At 43.2% G+C, this 12,130-nt stretch overlaps 1 protein-coding gene across 1 annotated transcript in view; it reads right to left on the reverse strand.

The window, feature by feature from the left end:
• Positions 1-12,130, reverse strand: part of CTTNBP2 (cortactin binding protein 2) — a 123,009-nt gene that overhangs the window by 94,352 nt on the left and 16,527 nt on the right.

A 12,130-nucleotide genomic window follows, 5' to 3' on the forward strand; every position in this document is an offset into this window, starting at 1 on the left:
GCTTCTGTTTCCCCATCACTGCTTCTCCATGCCAGGAAAAGCTACAACTGCTGAATATCTACTTGACAAAACACTACTAAGGGCACAAGTAAGAAAACCAAAGCAGTGGTGATCTGCTATGCACCACACCACATTAGCTACCTAGCTTAAAATGTCAGCAGTTCCATTTTTTTATTATTTAGAGCACTTATGAGTGGCACTCAACGGTGAGGTGCATTCAGATACTGAAGTTACATTGTTCTTCCTGAGATAGTAAACCTTAAAAAAATACTTACGAGTTGCTCTCCTGATACCATGTTTTCTTGGGAAGCAATTTCGACCTGCACTGCAGAGAACACTGAAGATAAACACTGACTGATTTATGTGTACAGTATTCATCTGAAGTGGAAAGGTTCACATGCGTGCCTGACATTTCAGGAGAAGAATTGCCAGCATTCTCTCAACCCACTATAAAGTGTACATATAAAACCTCATGACACCAAACTGAGTAGATGTTACTTACTGCCTTAGGTTGGTTGCTGTGGCAAACTACACAGTCTGCTTGATACCCAGAGGGGGAAGATGCAACAGGAAAGACATAAAACACCAATCCTGGTACAACTGTACTGGCTGCCGATTAGATTCCAGGCCCACTTCAAAGTGCTGGTGTTGGCCTAGAAAGCTTTACATGGCTCAGGACCCCAGTACAGTGGTGCCTCGGGTTAAGAACTTAATTCGTTCCCGAGGTCTGTTCTTAACCTGAAACTGTTCTTAACCTGAGACACCACTTTAGCTAATGGGGCGCCCTGCTGCCACCGAGCCACCACTGCATGATTTCTGTTCTCATCCTAAAGAAAAGTTCTTAACCTGAGGTACTATTTCTGGGTTAGCAGAGTCTGTAACCTGAAGCGTCTGTAACCTGAAGCGTCTGTAACCCGAAGTACTACTGTACCTTAAGGATCGCCTCTCCCCAAACGAACCGCCCCAGACCCTGCTCTTGTCATTTGAGGCCCTTCTCTATGTTCCCCATCCTGGAGAGGTTCAGAGGCTGGCAGCAAGAGAGCAGGCTCCCCGATTGGGGAATGCTCTCCCCAGAGAGGCTCGCCTGGCACCACCATTGCATGTTTTTAGGCTCCAGACAAAAACATCCCTCTTTACCCAGGCCTACGGTTATTAAATAATAACCTGTGGAAGTGTGGGAGAGAAGAGTGTTATTATGATGACTATTTTATTATTAGGCTGCCTGTCAGGATGTGTTTTATTATGTTTTTATCATTGATATGTTTTTGATATTGTACACCCCCCTGGGATCTTTTGATAAAGGGTAGTATATAAATTGTAATTGTAAGGGTGTAAGGGTGGCGCTGTGGGTAAAACCTCAGCGCCTAGGACTTGCCGATCGCATGGTCGGCAGTTCGAATCCCCGCGGCGGGGTGAGCTCCCGTCATTCGGTCCCAGCTCCTGCCCACCTACCAGTTCGAAAGCACTCTTAAGTGCAAGTAGATAAATAGGTACCGCTTTATAGCGGGAAGGTAAACGGCGTTTCCGTGTGCTGCTCTGGTGCTGGTTCGCCGGAGCAGCTTCGTCACGCTGGCCACGTAACCCGGAAGTGTCTGCGGACAGCGCTGGCCCCCGGCCTCTAGAGTGAGATGAGCGCACAACCCTAGAGTCTGTCAAGACTGGCCCGTACGGGCAGGGGTACCTTCACCTTTACCTATAAATTGTAATAATAATAATAATAATAATAATAATAATAATAATAATAATAATAATAATAATACAGTGGTACCTCAGGTTACAGACGCTTCAGAAATAGTACCTCGGGTTAAGAGAGCCAGTGTGGTGTAGTGGTTAAGAACGGTAGTCTCATAATCTGGTGAACCGAGTTTGCGTCTCCGCTCCTCCACATGCAGCTGCTGGGTGACCTTGGGCCAGTCAGACTTCTCTGAAGTCTCTCAGCCCCACTCACCTCACAGAGTGTTTGTTGTGGGAGAGGAAGGGAAAGGGGAATGTTAGCTGCTTTGAGACTCCTTAAAGGGAGTGAAAGGCGGGATATCAAATCCAAACTCCTCCTCCTCCTCCTCCTCTTCTTCTTCTTGATGAGAACAGAAATTGTGCGGCGGTGGCATGGCGGCAGCGGGAGGCCCCATTAGCTAAAGTGGTACCTCAGGTTAAGAACAGTTTCAGGTTAAGAACAGACCTCCAGAATGAATTAAGTTCTTAATCTGAGGTACTACTGTAGTTCTGTTTTCTTTTAATGGTGAGAGAGTTATCACTCCCACAAGCAGATGTTGAAAAGCAGTAGTACCTACTCTTCATCCCAGACACACTGGGGAGGCTGCAATTGTCCAACTGGAACACACTGGGAGTTCATATAAGACAGGGGTAAGAAACACAGTATGCTCCAGATGTTGTTGGATTCCACCACTCATCGAGTGCAGCCAAGATGGCCGACAGTCAGAAATTATGGGAGCTGGAGTCCAGCAACATCAGAAGGGAACTACATTGGTTACCTCTGAGTTAGTCCAACAACTGGGTCAGCCAGAGGCTTTTGGGAAGCAGAGCGTGAAGGCAACAGGGCTCCTTTGCTAACTGACCACCCAGAAACAGGAATTCATAAGTCTACTGTCTCTGAACCTGCAAGTTCCACCCTGCTGTCATGGTTAGAAGCCAGCGGTAGACCTGAGCTCCACAATTCCACCCCCTCTCCAGCAGCTAAGTCACTATCAACACATCTTTTGGCAGAAAATTCCACCAATCAAATGTGCTTTGTGTAAGGAAGTGCATAAAAAGTACAAACCTTGGAACTTCTACCGTTCAAGTTTAGTGGACGACCCTAAGTTCTGGCATTGTAACAGAAAAAATGTCTATTTACATCATGCCGTTTTATAAACCTAAATTATATTCCCATTCTTTTATTCTAAGTTAAATAGCCACAGATATTTTCACTCAGAGAAAAGACATTCGTGTCCATTTTGGTCTCCCTTCCCTGTACCTTTCCAAGGTCTACAAATTCCTTTGGGGGATGCAGCAGCCAAAACTATATACACAACAGCCATGGCAGCGTGGATAAGGGCCTTATTATGTTAACCATACTCTTCAGCATGGAATCTGCATCCTCATTATGCACTGACTGGGCAATTCTATGCATGTCTACGCAGAAGAAAGCCCCACTTAGTTCAGTGGTACATACTCCCAGGTATGGGATTGCAACCTGTTTTCGCTTAGCCATCATGGCCTGAAGGTCTTTTCCCCAGTCAGTCGCCACCAGTTTAGGGATAATGCTACAAACTATAGGTTGGATCTAGACTTACAGCACAAGCCTAACCATGTCTACTCAGAATAGACGTACATTCTATTGAATTCGATGGGGATTACTCCCAGCTAAGTGTGGTTAGGTTGAAGTACAACTAACGTAGGCTGCCATCCTAACATAGGGTGGTATTCAATTAAATTTTACTCAGCGTAGACCCACTGAAATTTAGGGGCCTTAGTCATGTTCATTTATTTCATTGGGTATACTCTGAGTAAATCTTAGCTGACTACTGCCCCCAGAGTCTAGAATTTACTTCTGGTCAAATAATATTGCTGGCATAAATTGAGAGACAGATAGCAACATTGAGAAAAATGTTTAATATGCATAGCTATATGTGCAAAGTTCCACATTTTGACTGCACAACCTTTTTCATTCACTGTGTGGTTTCCTTTGTCAAAGGGCAAAAGTGAGTTGTGGTGTGGGGCAAAGGCAAAGTTCATACTGGCAAAAAGGCAGATTATATTACAGCAGGTGTCTGACAAACTTTGCTATAGAAAGTATAGCTTTATACTTGGGACATAGCATGTGGACGGTTTTCATGAAAGCTTTGTAAGACATACGGGCCCATTTCCTTGCCTAAAACACTGCTCAGATTAGTTAAATGAAACTATGCCACTATAAATGGCAAGTGTGGAAAGACACAAACTTCTCCCACCATTCTCTGTTCCAGAAAAAAATAAAAACTTGCTCCTGGAAGACTTTCACCCAAGGAAATAAAGTTGAGCCTTTTTACACTCACCAATTTTAAGCGCTTCTCCGTGCAAAACAAGGTTAAACATCCACAGCTGTGAAATGAACATAAATGCGTAGCAGAGGGCATCCTCTGGATGAATAAGGCCTAGGTTCAACCTCCTGCGTCTCTAAACAGGCCTGCAGAAGATTGTCAGTACAGACCAGAGGTGGGGAACCCGTGGCTTTTCCTGTGGTTGTTTGCCTCCAGCCCCCATCAATCTCTGCCAACACGGGCTATGGTAAGAGATTATACTTCAGCAACATCTGAATGGCTCTAAGTTAACTGCCTTAGGTAGACAACACTGGCTGAGACAGCTTTTAAGCTTGGTGACGCTGAGCCAGGAAATGACGCTTTCTTTCTCTGACAGCTATCTCGGTCTCACTGCAACAGACTGGCCAAGACAAAGGGGGGAAAAAACCTGTTCGGAAATCTAGGTGACCTTGAGATGTTCTTCTGTGCTTGAGGAGCTTTTTCATAAAAGCAATTACCAACTGCAGTGAAAGCAGTTGCTTTAATATATTCATGGAGCCTGGAGCTATCCTATCAGAGTGGTTACAAATGCCCACTGCAAGGGTTCCTAGGAAAGGGAGAAAGTTTCCAAGATACAATGGTCCACACAACAATACATATTTATTTATTGTTACATCTGCATCCCTCCTTTCCTCCAAGAACCTCAAGATGGTGTACATCAGGAGTAGGCAACCTAAGGCCCAGGGGCCAGATGCGGCCCAAACGCCTTCTCAATCTGCCCCACAGATGGTCTGGGAATAAGCGTGTTTTTACATGAGGAAACTGTGTCCTTTTTATTTGAAATGAATCTCTGGGTTATTTGTGGGGCATAGGAATTTGTTCATTCCCCCCCAAAAAAAATATAGTCTGGCCCACCACATGGTCTGAGGGGTGGTGGACCAGCCCACAGCTGGAAAAGGTTGCTGACCCCTGGTGTACATAACCCTCTGTGTCTGACAGATTGTGACTGGTTTGAAGTTTCCCAGTGAGCTTCATGGCTGAGTGGAGATATGAACTCTAGTTTCCCACATCCTAGTCCAACAATCTAACCACCACGTCATATTGACTCTCCTTTGAGAGCTCCTATAGCTCCCGGAGGCAAGGACTTGCTTGGTGCCATTCTACAGAACTACATTAGAATTCATGCGCAGGTTTTCTTTGCAAATCTCTCTTGTTTTCAAACAAACCTATCTGCATAGGGAGCCATCAGACGTTCTCTTTATTGCTGGTTCGATTTCTAGCTACTAAATATGCTGAACCAAGGTCAATGTACTCAAATGCACAGGCAACAGGACACTTCTCAGGTGAGAGCTTTCAATTTTAGAAATCGAACAAAAAAATTGCCAAGTAATTTCCCTTGGTGGTTGCTGTAACCTTTTTAGAACTCAATTCTACCTCTGAGCTGTTTCCTGAGAGACTGCTTTTCAGTTTGAGTTTTGGCAGAAATCTGTTCTGTGCACACGCCATGCATTTTAACAACTTAGGCCTCGTTCAAAAAACAACCGAAGCAGGCATAATTGCAATTAACCACAAATCCACCTGCTGTGGGAAAACGTAATTATTGACAAGGTGGCCAAAGTTGTCTAACATCTTTGGTATCTTTAAGGGAGAGGGGCAAATTAAGACGCAATATTATGGGCCAATGGTATTGCTCCAGTGACCACGTGTGTGGTATACTTTGATACGAAGAATGAGGGTCAATTCTGGCAATGCACTTTCTACTCCCATCCATGCGCCTGACAATTTTCACATTTGCTCAAATATAGCATGTTAGTTAGATTGTGGCTGCAGTTTGCAGCAGCTCCAAGATAATGGATGCATATTTTCCAGCCTCTATGATTACCTAAGTTGTCACTGGTTAAGACTGGCAAAGGGAAAAATCAGTGCCAGTGTGGTGTTGTGGCTAGAGTGTCAGAGTAGGACCTTGTAGACCAGGCTTCAAATGCCTGCTCGCTCAATGGATGACTTTGGGACAGTCATTGCCTCTTAGCCTAACCTGCCTCGCAGGGTTGTTGTGGGGATTAAATGACATGAGGGAGAACCATGCACACCGCCTTTAGCTCATTGGAGGAAAATGTGAGTTGCGCCTCAAGGCCCCCAGGACCCACCCTGAAAATAACTTCACTCGGACACATATTTTAGTTTTAAGTCTTTGGGCAAATTTTTGGCCACAACTTTATTGAATTACAATTTTGTGAGCAGTATTGGCTTAGGCATTGTCTCCCGACTATAACTGACTCCACCTCTCTGGGTGGCAGTCTAAAGGGGTAAACCGAACGAAGGAGCGACATTGATGCGGACCAACCGAAGCTCACCCCGGGGTTCCTGTGGTCCTGTCATGGCCCTAGCCCCTCAAGCGGGCTTTGGATGAGATCCAGGACCCCCAGCTTCCTTTAATGGAATACCCCGTTCCTAGAGGGGCAGGTGATGGCCGCACCTCCCCTCCCTACAATCCAACCGGGCCAGTGCCTAACCACCACCTTACAAGTTGTGGCGATTGCTAAGGGATAGGCAAAAACCAAGTGGCTAGAGCCAATTTGCCAATTGGGAAAAATTCCTACCCAGCCCCTGTTCCAAAACAGGTGACCCAAACCAAAGCAAGGCCAGATGAAACTACCTAACTCTAGGGAGGGAGGGTGGGTGTTCGGCAGTGTGACGTGAGTGCCCCTACTTCCGTCACGCTGCCGCTTTTATGCCCCACCCTCTGGGGATTAGCTAAAACAGCCTGGCGTGATCCAGGGGCTGTGGCCAAGGCTTTTGCTACTTCCCCCACCCATTCTACCCCTATGGGGTAAGTCCCAGGCGCCCGTGCGCAACCAGGACCCTCCAATAGGAGGATCCCATATATAAATGCAATGAAAAGTTCTTTCCAGCTAAGGGAAGACTTGTTTCTGTGACTGCATTCTGATTCACAAACTATGGTTTGTAGGAAACCTGCATTATCAGTACTGGACAAACTTCTGGATATAATTTTGGTGTTAAAAATTAAAATATATGCCTTTACCCTTCCAAGGTAGGGCTGTATCTGTGGATCATTTTCATGCACGCACCCTAAACTGCTATGATGATTTCAAGACTACCCAGAGATTCTGCAGCAGTGCTAACCTGGAAGCTTCTTAGTTCTGATAAAGCGTGGTCTCTGTTATCTCTGTTTATGAAATTAGATTCTGCTTTGTTATGCAAGGCAAACCCTGATCATGCTGTGGATGAACCTAGATACCAATATTATGGACAGAAGGCATATGATGAAAAACTAACCTAAACAAAGATAACATGAAAACTTAATTCAATATTCCCATTATTTGTACCACTACAGTCATAAAACATTTTTTTTCTTGCCAAATCTCTTTCTACCAGTTCTATCAACAATTTTCCAGTTCATGTGGCACTTAAAACTAAACATAATGCAAGCTAGTTGTAAAACACAGAGCATACCATATACAGAGAGAGCGTATTGTATACACACAATGTCTTATGTATACAGTCCGTTTTCCACTTACAGATCCCTAGTTCACTCTGAAAGTTATACACATGTCACATCAGACAAACATAGCCAAATATGGAACACACTGCATTTGTTAAAGACCATCTTTATCCTTCTGTACAAAGCTGAATCAGCACTGTAACAGATCAGATTAATTTTTAACAGTTGTTTGTCTTTTTAAGGCTATCTTCTCAGCAAGAGATCCTCCTGCCGACTTTTATAGCCTCTGAACCTGCAATTCTGATTCGGATCTCTAAACAGTCAAAAGGCTTGGTTTTAATATCTGCTCAGCTACTTCAGATCTGATCTTCAGAAGTCTTTATTTCCCAGTATCTTAACTCACAGCTTGCGTGCATTTTTTTAAAAAGCGTTATCATTCACATCCAGTTATCTTGAATGGTTTCCAGTCTGTTCCAATTCAAGACAGTAAATTTTATTAGAGAATCTAGTGTAAGGGGGGGATCTAGGGTCCAAAACAGGAGATCCTTGACACATACACACAATGCCATAATTCAGATGGCAAGCTGGAAGGCCAACTGTGAATAGAACATGGATTAAGCTGTGAATTTGCGTACAAATCTACAAATGCATTTGAATCCTCACTTGGGCTCCACCAGATTGGCTGCATACACTTTTTGATGCAAATATGAAAGCACATCCCCATCTGGAACCACAAGCTATTGAGCGTGACTAACGCTGAATTGGAGCCATGAAGATTTAAACTTCTTTGTCTTTCTTGTTTATGAACAGCTTTATTATTTTTCTCCTCAGCACTACATATTACCTTCTAAAAATCAGATTCTCATTTCCAAAAGGTAATAGACACCGAAGTCTGCTTTTAAGCACTCCCCTGGTGTTAAATTTGCAATAAATATCAAATCAGGTGACTTCCTAGAACTTGAAACGAATTATTCTAAGCTCAAGTGCTTCCATATATTAAAAAAGTATCCAGAGCAATCTTTCTCCTCTATTTCTAATTATCTGCATGGCAGAGCATGAGGTGAAATCTAAATTTATTTTCGTAGGCAAATACTCGTTTACCACCTGCAGTGTTTTAAAAAGGGGAAAGAGAAATTGGAAATAAACAAACAGTCCAAGCTAAAATGGATATTAAAAACTTGAGCAGCTAATGGATAAGATGTTTAGATAAACATCAAAACAAAGGGGTTGATCTAGTCCCATAAGCAAATAGCACTTCTTTGTGGCGGGATCCCATAGAGAACAGCAGAGTCCAGGATATACACATCATTTTGGGGTCTTCCTAAAAATCTAGGTGGCTTCCCAGCCTATTGATACTCAGTACCATGGGAGGGTGGGCTTGGCTTCTGTAATACACTCCTGCAGGGGTGTGCCCCCAGATATTGTTGGGACTACAACCCCCATTATCCCTCTGGATTGGCCATGATGGAGTTGCAGTCCAACATCTGGACCGCCTGTCTCTACTGTACAGGGATTATTCTGTGAACAGCTGCTGAGACCACAGTGAACTTGATCAAGCTCTCAAAATGTTACTGCATGTGAACATCTACCAGTATGAAAGACGTATGTTTAAATCTTCACATAGACAGAAGGTGGAAGCTAATGAATTCAATGTGAGGGCAACAAGTTCTCCAAACATCTCTGAATCTTTGGAATGATGGGAGGACTGTATGGGACTGATGGACCATTCTGTAATGTTAATACCCAATCCAGGACTTGGCATTGTTAGAAACAGGTCCTGAACTAATCACAGCTGGTTAATAATATAGTTGAACATTTAATAACATCTAAATTGCAACATGGTTTGTAAACGTTTGAATAAACAACAATGCATTCGTTCGTACTGCTATAAAAGGTGGGATATAAGAATTAATCACAATAATAAAATATGTAACAAGTATACTATGCACTCCTGCTGCCAATAAAGACTACATTTCGCATGTTTTCAAATGTGATTTGGAAAATGTCTTATTGGTGTGTGCATCTTTCCCACCGAAATAAACCCCACACAAACAGTCCCTACAAACTTTGATGCTTGTACTTTTTGAATGTGTTTTTTTAAACGTTAGATCTAAAGTTCACAGAATACAGGAGAGGGCTCCTGATATGTACAGGCATTTGTTAGGAGTTATACAAGCTGCTCTCTGCCCCCATTACATCCACAGTGGATACGATCCATGTGAGAGAGAGAGAAAAAAAGAGAACAACACACAACACAATGGGCAAAAAGGAATTGAAGGGCTGGGAAAATCTAGCATATTATTTTTACTATCTAATTCTATTTTCATCTCGCCTTTCCTCACAGACACTTAAGGCTGCATGCATGGCTCTTTTCCCACTCATTTTATCCTCAAAACACCTCATGAGGTAGATTAGGCTGAGCTATACAGGTGTCTGGCCCACGGTGATCCAACGAACTTTATGGGCTGAGTGGGGGTTTGAATTTGGGATTTGGTTTGACAATCTACCCTCAATACCGTAACACACTGGCTTCTGGTCGAGCTTTGCTTGACATAACCATGCTAGTAAATCCTCAAAGTTCATCAGTGTGCAAAAATATTTACTGGCCCAGCTGATCTAAACATACCTGTCTTAGTCACTTGTGGAACAATATTGATCCAAGGAAAAACAACAACCAGCCATCCCACAGTCCATTTCACCTGGTCGCATTTAGGCAACGTTTTACTTGTCATCTGCTACCATCAGAGAGAATTGCTGCCATGAATAACAAACTGTGATGGATCAATATTTTAACGCGACTCATTTTATACAAACTGCCAGGCTCAGTAGCTTTGGCTGGGTTCGTGCACTTAATTTTGAGTAAAAACAACTACAAGTCTCGTGGTGTCTTAAAAGACTAACAAATTTAGAATGACATTGCTGTCTCTCTTTGGAGTTCTTTAGCTCCAGGAGGGCCATTTTAAAGTAATTTGCAGTGTGTCCTGGATGGTTCTCCCACTGGCTTTTGAATATTGCCATTTCTGATGTCAGATTGGTGTCTATTTATTCTTCTGCATAGAGACTAGCCTGCTTGGGCTATGTAGAATGCAGAAGGGCATTGCTGGCAGATGATGGCATATATCACACTGGAAGATGAATGAACCCGATACCACGAATGGCATTATTAGGTCTTCTAATACTTGTTGCCAGTGTAGTTATGTGGACAGAGCTGGCATCTAGATCTATCACAGGAGCTGTCCCTGTGTCCATAACTTTGTTATATGCCCCGCTGTTACTGGTGAGCAGCTATTTAAGGTGTGAGATCCGTACAGTGGTGCCCCGCAAGACGAATGCCTCGCAAGACGGAAAACCCGCTAGACGAAAGGGTTTTCCGTTTTTGAGCTGCTTCGCAAGACGATTTTCCCTATGGGCTTGCTTTGCAAGACGAAAACGTCTTGCGAGTGTTCCGATTTTTTTCTGCTCCCCCCCTTTTTCTAAGCCGCTAAGCCGCTAATAGCCTTTTAGCCGCTAATCTGCTAAGCCTTTAATAGCCGCTAAGCCTTTAATAGCCGCTAAGCCTTTAATAGCGCTAATCCGCTAATAGGGTTGCTTCGCAAGACGAAAAAACCGCTAGACGAAGAGACTCGTGGAACGGATTAATTTCGTCTTGCGAGGCACCACTGTATGTAAGGACGTACAAGGGCTACTGTTCAAGGCCTGTGACATGGAAATGCCATTGTTCAGAATGGACTATAGAGCATAGGTGCTAAGTTTGAGTAGCTTCCGCTGGAAACTTTAAGTGACAAGTGGTGTCCGGTCATTTTATTCTTCTAGGTTTGTCCTGTAGCAGATTATTACTGAGTAGTAGTCTGACCTAGTTGATTTGTTTTTGTATTTGGCATGTAGACTATAGTGCACAAAAGTTAATGCATTAAAAATCTCTAAGTCTTTACGAGTGCCACTAGACTCTGTTATTTTTGCTGCAAAAGGCTAATATGGCTGGACTTTGGGGGAGTAAATCTGAGTAATTCTTTTCTTGGAATCAAAGCTTAGGGACACTGGATTTTTTCATGCTTCGATGCTCTTTCTCCACAGCGTTCAGTACTACAAAATCTGTCTAGACTGCTTATGGCAAGTGTAACATTATATAGCCTGTAAAGGAGGACAGGCAAATCCCAGCAATGTATAGCGAGAGAGAACAAATGGCTACGTGTCATATTGGGTAGTTTCCCCCTCCATTATTTTCTCCTTAAATTAACACAAAGTGTGTGGGAGGGAACTCTAACGGGATTTGAAATCTCTCAGTCTTTCAAACCGATACCAATGTAAAACATACAGGGACTTAAGGCTAAATATTTTACAGCCACAAAGTGCAAGATTCCCCTAGGAAGTGATGTATTAGAAAGAAACGCATCTCTTCTGATATCTAAGCACCGGTATTCTCTTTGAGAACATCCTTTTGTGAAAGAAAGTTCATGTGGATGCATTGTGTGACTCCTCACATAAGTTTATGAAGAAAGAGCTGCTTATAAATACCTTTATTTCCCTTCAGTTACAGAAAACTAGTTTAAATATAGATCAGCCCAGTTGTGAAGTTGCAGGAATAAGCATGTTATCCAACTTCAGTTATCTACTATGATTATCTTAGTATTGGGTGAACTTCTTCACATAACTGTTTTTTCCACTACGT

Source organism: Podarcis bocagei, assembly GCF_964188305.1.
Source record: "Podarcis bocagei genome assembly, chromosome: 10".
Classification (NCBI taxonomy): domain Eukaryota; kingdom Metazoa; phylum Chordata; class Lepidosauria; order Squamata; family Lacertidae; genus Podarcis; species Podarcis bocagei.